The sequence below is a fragment of the Psammomys obesus genome, unplaced genomic scaffold (genome assembly GCF_907164565.1).
Source record: "Psammomys obesus unplaced genomic scaffold, mPsaObe1.curated_primary_1811, whole genome shotgun sequence".
Taxonomy (NCBI): domain Eukaryota; kingdom Metazoa; phylum Chordata; class Mammalia; order Rodentia; family Muridae; genus Psammomys; species Psammomys obesus.
In genome coordinates this window covers 9,921,027-9,928,546 of record NW_026596095.1, presented here as the reverse complement: position 1 = coordinate 9,928,546, position 7,520 = coordinate 9,921,027, and the positions used below count along the sequence as shown (strand labels likewise).

Sequence of the window (7,520 nt, the reverse complement as noted above, 5' to 3'; positions counted from 1 at the left end):
ACACACACACACACACACACACACACACACACACACACACACACACATCAATGATCAAACATATAATGAAGGACTCTAGCCATTGTAAGAAATCATTGGTCCTATGGGCGGGGGGGGGGGGATATCTTATGAACTGAATTGCTCCTATAAGAATTTTGTACATCAGGTAGAAATGATTTAATCTTGCCTGAAAAAAGATTGTGAATATCCAGACTTCTCTTATTGTTGGGTTGAAATGCAGATATAAAAATTTAGTTTATAAAAACTGTGTTTGGAAAAATAAATGCGCCTGAACATTCCATGAGCTTCTTTCTTATCAAGATGTTTTTACATCTAAATAGTCTTTGACCGTCTCATCCTCCAAATCTCCGACTCCTCTGGGCAACTCCACTTGGGAAGATAATCTCAGGAGATGGAGGGAGCTGGTCTTCAAAAAACCAGGGACACATTTCTTCACAGCATCCCCCTCTTGAAAAGCAAAAGCCAGAGATTTTTATAAATGTTCATCATAGAGGAAGATAAATCAACTACGGCCAATTCTATTTTTGTTGTTGTTTATTGTGTGTGTGTGTGTGGGGGGAGTCTTGTGCCATAGCATGTGTGTGGAAGTCAGAGAATAACTTGCAGGAGCCAGTTCTCTCCTTCCACCAGAGATCAAACTCAAGTCTCGGCAGCAAGCGCCTTTACCTGCCGAGCCATCTTGCCAGCCCTTAACTGTGCTATATTTTTTTTCCATCAACTCCCGTACAGCAATGAGAACAAGCTATAACCTTAAAAAATGTGGACACTTCTCTCTCACGCAGTGTTGAGCCAACAAAACCAAGTGCTCACAGCCTGGATTCACAGGCAGAACTCACCTGTGGTGGGGAAGAAGGCACGGTGGTATCTTAGAGGAGGACCGCAGCTGGGAAGGGTAGCTGGTGTGTTTCTAGAGGTGCTACATACCTTCTAGCATCTGCCTTGGGTACCTGTCACATGGACTGGCTCAGCTTATGAGTTTAATTTGAGCACTCGTAGGCATGTAGGTGATCTTTCAACAATTTGTTTAAGCTACAGGTGAGGAAATAAAACCCAGTAAGGCAGCTGAGCAGGGACGGCAAGAGACGGTGGGAAGAAGCGTGAAGGAGGAATTTCCATGGAAAGAGAAACGTGTCAAGGAGGAGGAAGTAGTCTGTAATACACCGTAAAAAAAAAAAAAAAAAAAAAGTCAAGCAGGATAAAGGCTGAAAGCTGCCTGTCAAATTGGATCTCACAGTTGACCATGAAGAGAATAGTTTTAACAAGAAGCAGAGAGCAGACAGCAGAGGGCCACAGAATGGGATGGAAGCACCCGAGACTGTAGCTGCTCTTTCATACAATTTGATTGAGAAGGGGGTGGTGGACACAGTAGCTAGAGGGTCCACCGGGTCAGGGAGGGCTTCATTTCCCTTAGGACAGGAGAGATCGGCCTTTTTAATATGGGTAAACCAGCTGGCAGAGAGAAGCTAAGATTACTGCCAGGTGATTGATGGGGTCCCAGGGACGGCGGCAGGGAAGAATTAGCCTTGGGCAGGGGAAGGGCATCTTACATTCCGAGGACACTGTGGGAAAGGAGGCCATCGGGGCCCAGGTGCAGCATCCCGGAGGAAGCGGGGCAGGATCCGACAAAGCTCGCTCTGCAGCCCCAGACTCCACCGTGAGGTCAATGGGGGCACCAAGTGAGATGCCGTGGAGATCCCGTGTGAATTATAAATTGGTCACAAATGTGAGAAACTAGCTTATCGATCTTTTGACTTCTTTCTACTCAGCCGCAGTGTTTGTGCAGTGTTCCTCTCTAATGAGGAATCACTTATCCACAGTGTGAAGATCCAAGGGGCAAATTCTTCAAGCTACCGCTCTCCCACCACTGCATTCGTGTCATTGGTTGTCAAATTACAGAGAAAGGCTGTGGCTATTCAGTTCATCGTGAGCATATAACCCAATAGTCAGAACCAAATGTAGTCTTTCCCCATTTGATATTTTCTCTGGTCCAAAATAGCTGGACCCTTGCAGAGGCCTGCTGACCCTTGGGGAGTGAGGCCTAGCCGTAGGTCAGACTATGCACCACTGTGCCTGCTGCCAATCCTGACCCATTCCTTTCTCTGGAATTGTCTGGTGTCAGGGCTGTGCGAGAGCTTCTCCTGTCAGCCCAGCTCTATCAGACCAGACTAACCTGAGGAAATGATACATCTGGAAATGAACCAGAAACATCAGCCACCTTGGCCTCGCACTGTTGGAAAGTCTTCCTGGAGACTTTCAGGAGGCAGAGAGATGGAGAAGAGGTATTTTCCAGGATGAAGAACTTCGCTCTCCTTTGGCAGAGGAAAGCCAAACCAAGGTGCTATCACAGAGGAGGAAGTGGCTGCATATCTCCAGTGCATTTTATTTGTTCATTCCAAAACTATTTAGAGGTTTGCTGGCTTTACATTCAGAAAAGACACAGAGCCCGGAGGCCTTACATTTTCTGGGTATTACACACAGAAGTTGCCAGATAAGCACTTTAAGGGCTCGTGAAGAACACTTCTCAGCAGAGCAGGAGTCTGGGCTGTTATCACTGTGGGGGCCTGGGTAGCTCACGGAGCACAGCCTGGAAACCCTGAGTAGCCACACCTCTGGGGTCAGGCTCACTGCTCTGAACAGGGGCTGGGTGGGGAGGTGTGAGAGGGGGCCAGCTGGGGGAGGGGTTCCCTGAACCCATCTGGAGCTATGCACTGAGGGGCCAGACTCTTAAAAGAGACTTTTAAAAGGCTCTGGCCAGAAGCTAGCAACACCGCCAAATGACACACTTAACAGCCATTCTAGTGCCAGGAAATAACTTGTGAGAATCAGAGCCTCAGACTAATTCCGAACAATTTCTTTTTAATGATGCACTTAAAATGAATGAGATAAATAAGGGAATCTTTGGAGTGTGATCCCTCACAGGCAAAGGCACCCTTCGATCTGGGGAATGTATGGTCAGAAGGTTAGAAAATGGCATTTTCAAGGACTCTGGAATTGGCAGGTGCCTGGATGACTTTCAGTAACAGACACCAAACACGACTCCTCCACAGTGTCACAAGGAACCAGCAGCCAGAGGAGCTCTTGTCCTGGTTCCCGACAATGACAAACAGCGGCCACAAGGCCTATCTTTTTTTTTTTTTTTTTTTTTTCCAGCAAGCATTTGGAGTTTGGCGACAACAAGAAGGAAAACGGAAAGTACCGACACAGCATTTTGTGAGACGGAGCAAGCTGTGTGGGAAACTATGTCTGTGGTTCCTGCCTGCTCGGGCTGACAATGAAGGCGTGTGATCTGTTTTCAGACTCCTTCCATTAAATGTGTCATAGGGAGAAACCAGCTCTCTAGAGAGAACTTGATCTCCACGCAGCCTTCCCTCCCAGCCACCCTCATGACTCACACTAGTTCCGATCCTCTGTCTTTTTTCTTGGATGCTCCTTGAGGCCAGGAAGCAGAAGAGAGAAGAGCTTTAGGAGCTGCAAGTTGTGTGCTGGTCTTACTCCTGCCACCAGGGACTCCTTTCCAGCTCTGTCCCAGTGAGAATTTCACACGGCCATCTTAGCAAATGCAAAATCAGACACAGAAGCTTTGACCTGAAGCCCAGGTAGACCCATCATCCCGGGTGCCCACATGAATAATGTGTGAGAAGCTTCTGTGCCCACAGGTGAAGAAAATTTTAGTCTCTAATCCTTTGTTAAATTAACATATATTAAAAGTACTACTCTCGGGGGCTGGAGAGATGCCTCAGAGGTTGAGAGGCAGAGGACCTAGGTCCCATTCCTAGCATGTACACAGGGTCTCACAACTGCCTGTAACTCAAGATCTAGAGGCTCTGATGCTTGCTTCTAACTTTCCACGGCAGCCTGAGTGCGTGTGGCACAGATGCACACACTCAGGCACACACACAGAAAGAATAAACAAGTTCCCAACGATGTCCTAAGAGGCCTGAAGTGAACACTCTGCCACGGAAGACCTAGAACCCGAGCTGTAAAAAATCAACAGCTACAACAACAGTAAACCTCGGCTCGGCAGCCAAGGGGCCACTAGTGAAGGCAGAGGGACCCTCAACTGAGGATTACGGCAGCCTCTTACAGTCCTCAGAGGCCTTGGGCCTCTGAAGGGCAGGAGGCCAGCGACTCTCAAGGCAAACTTTGACTTTTCAAAGAGAAACTGGTGCTCTGTGTGAACAGTATTGCATGGTAGGCCCCTCTCGATTTCTGCAGAGGGAAACATAGGTTTCTTAAGCATGAAACCTAAAAACCCTTTGGTTCAAATTGCTGTCCTTGCTGGTTGGTTCGTGCGGCTAGAGTAAGGGGTAGTCTTAGCATCAGGGACTTTCCATGTTCAGTTGGATCTTAAACAACAGTCTGGGAAATAATGGGGTGGTCCCCCTTCTTCATGTAGAATTTATTGGAGTAATGAATTATTGAAATGCAGAATGTAGTTCCTACCTCCACCCTGAGACAGGATTTTTCTGTGTAGCTTTAGCTGTCCTGGAACTCATTCTGTAGACCAGGCTGGCCTTAGACTCAGAGATCCACCTGCCTCTGCCAAGGTGTGCTGGGATTAAAGTCATGTACCACAATACCCAGGTCACGAAATGTAATTTTTCATGCACTCATATCTCCTGTCCTACCAGCAGGTGGGCCCCACTTTGGAGATCACATCCTTAGGTCACCGAGAGGGAGTGACTGTAAAGTAAGCTGCTCAAGACTGTTTTTCTTTTCCTGTACTATGGATATCTTTACTACCTAATGTCTCAAAATCAGTGATGATGTAATTAGCCTTTAAAAATGCAGGTCCATCTTCACACATATGAAAATATACCCGTGAGACCAGAAAAGTCCATTCGGGTCTTACTGCATCCTATCAAACTACAAGAACAGAACTTGCTTCATTTTCAGGATTCAGTAGGCCATTGCTGTCTATACAATTCCTTCACAGAAGCAAAACACTACACATTTTGTGTGTGTGTGTGTGTGTGTGTGCGGTATGCATTTGTATGTGTAAGGAACAGGTATATCAGAGTGTGGAAGGAAGACAAGTTTGGATGTTGGCCGTTGCCCTCTTTAGTAGCTGCATTGATCAGGCTAGCTGGCTCATGACCTTCCTGGGAACACAGGCACGCACTGCCGTGACCTGGTGAACACAGGGCCTGGGGACCCACACTCAGGTCCTCGTCCTCGAGTTGGATAGCACACCCTTATCTGCTGAACCATCTCCCTGGCCCCCCTACCTGTATCTTTAAAGGTTTAAGATGTACATTAACTCTGGTATTCTAACTCACTTGTCCTTCACAAATGCCCTTCAGTGAAGAAACTACTTGCATTTCACAGATGAGGAAACACATTCCAAAAAGGCTGGATGCCCTACAGGGGTCACACAGAATATAAGTAAAACAGCTCATAGGGGAATGTGAGCTTTCTTGTTCTTTCCAAATGCATGCATCTGACCAAAGCAGGAATTAAGTACACAGTTGAATCTTCCTCCCACTCAGGAGGTCTCCCCTTCTGGCTGCCTCATGTCACGAGCCTCTGAAGACAGAGCTGCAGTGACTGAGAACACATCCAAAGTCACCAGCACAGAAGACAGAATGCACTTCCCATCCTCAGCCAGCACGGGCCGGGCCAGGCCTGGTTTCGAATTCTTTTATTCAAATAGGAAAAGCAGTCTGTTGGAATGGTTCATGCTCCAGGAGGGAAAACTTAGTCACTTGTTTTTCACTGGTTTCTAACCTCCTCGTTGGTGATAGATGGCCAACTGCCATGGACCCTTTGGTGACTCACTCACTTTGGCAGCTTGTCTGGATTTTAATTCAGTTCCAGGAGACCTAATTTCCTATGTTCTCCTAGTTCAGAAATTGTCACAATGAACTTTGGTTATCACGATGAGCCTTCAAACAGAAGAGAAGATTGGGAAGGTTTCACAAACTGTTGTTCACGCTCTTTCAATTTGGAAGATGAGAGCTTTGAACTGAGGCCTACACTCAAAGTGTATCTCCCATTGTGTTTACTTATTTAATTTTTGCTGTCTTTTTTGTTGTTTGTTTTGTCTGTTTATTTAAGACAGCATCAAGTAGTCCAGCTGTCCTCAAATTTACTACACAGCTGAGGCTAGCCTCAAACTCATAATCTTCCTGCTTCACCTCCCAAGAGCTGGAATTCCAGACAGGTGCTACCAGCCCCAACTCCTTCACAATATATGTAAAAGGGCAAATAATTACATTCAAGGGAAGGACTCCACATCATGGACATCACTGATACTTTTGAGAAAAAAGAAAAAAATAATAAAGGAATGTGTGGGGATGGAAAAGGAAAGGAAAGAAAGTAAAAGGAAAAAGTACCAGGAGAGCTTCACAGGTCAAAGGTAATGGCTGCAGGCCCTTCTAACCCTCCATCAAGCAGGGAAGTCTCAGTGATGCTGGGGCTGGTAAAAAAATTTGACTATTGTTTTCTGCCTCTCCAGTCTTCCCACAAAGGCTTTGTAGCCCAAATGGCCATTGTCTGCCCACAGCTGTTCACTGTATAGAACTGTTATCCTGTCAGGTTACTGAGTAGCTCTCTGTTAGATTAGAAGTCACATTTGACCTTGGGGAAGGCTGTATCTTATCCCATTCGGACAAAGGGTAAGATTTATGAAAACATTCCTGACGGCTTTCCCAGCGGCTTCCCTAAGGGAGTGTCAGGCCCTGGTGTAAAAGTAGCTTTTTAACCTCTGCTTCTTTCTTCGCTCTTCTACCAGGTTGGCTGTCCTCTCCAAATCCTTTGGGAGATTTGCCCTTCCCCCCTTGCCAGTCATTTTGAGTTCTAAAGAGAAACCCCAAGTAAATAGTTCAGTTGTTAACTGCTAAAGATTTTTTTTTTTTTTTAGCAGAACATCTGGTGACTGAGGTAATGGTCCCCCCCCACTCTGTACTTCTGCATGTCAACGAACAAAACATGTGAATTAGTGAGGTTCAACCTGAAAGTAGCATGCTCCCCTTCTTTTTTTTAATGCAGGAGGACAAGCAGGGAGCCCTGGCACTCACCGTTAATACCAGCACCATGCAGGAGGCAGAGCAAGCGGATCTCTGAGTTTGAGGCCAGTCTGGTCTACCAAGAGAGTTCCAGGACAGCCAGAGCTACGTAGAGAAACCCTGTCTCCAAAATCCAAAATCTAAAACCAACCAAGAACAGCACAAACAAACAAACAAGCAGGAAGTTGAGGTCCACAGTGATGGAAACACGGAGATCCAGGTCCTTGACAGTGAAGACCTCTTCGCGTTGGAGCCTTCTTGTGTGTGGCTTCTTGGTGGTACCCTGCTTTCCTTCACAGTACATCATGTCCCTACTTCCCCAAATGCCGCTTTGAGGCTGATGGCCACTTCCGATCTGGTTTGGGACCAGCCTATTGAATAAATCTGATTCCTTCTTGTCACCTTCTCCCGTGAGTTGTGGCCCCTCCAGTGGTGAGCAGCCCAAGCATTATTTCAGTAATCACAGGCTTGAAAACATTGGCTCCAGGACTG

The 7,520-nt window shown here is 46.6% G+C and overlaps 1 long non-coding RNA gene across 2 annotated transcripts in view; it reads left to right on the top strand.

Moving 5' to 3' along the window:
• LOC129691984 (uncharacterized) overlaps positions 1 to 7,520 on the top strand; it is a 19,315-nt gene extending 11,795 nt beyond the window's left edge. Inside the window, exon 4 of one of the 2 annotated variants that reach the window (XR_008722589.1) lies at positions 7,012 to 7,520. This is a non-coding gene — a long non-coding RNA (uncharacterized LOC129691984). Of the gene's footprint in view, positions 1 to 341; positions 543 to 7,011 lie in introns of those variants that run through there. The other variant, XR_008722588.1, reaches the window with a different exon arrangement.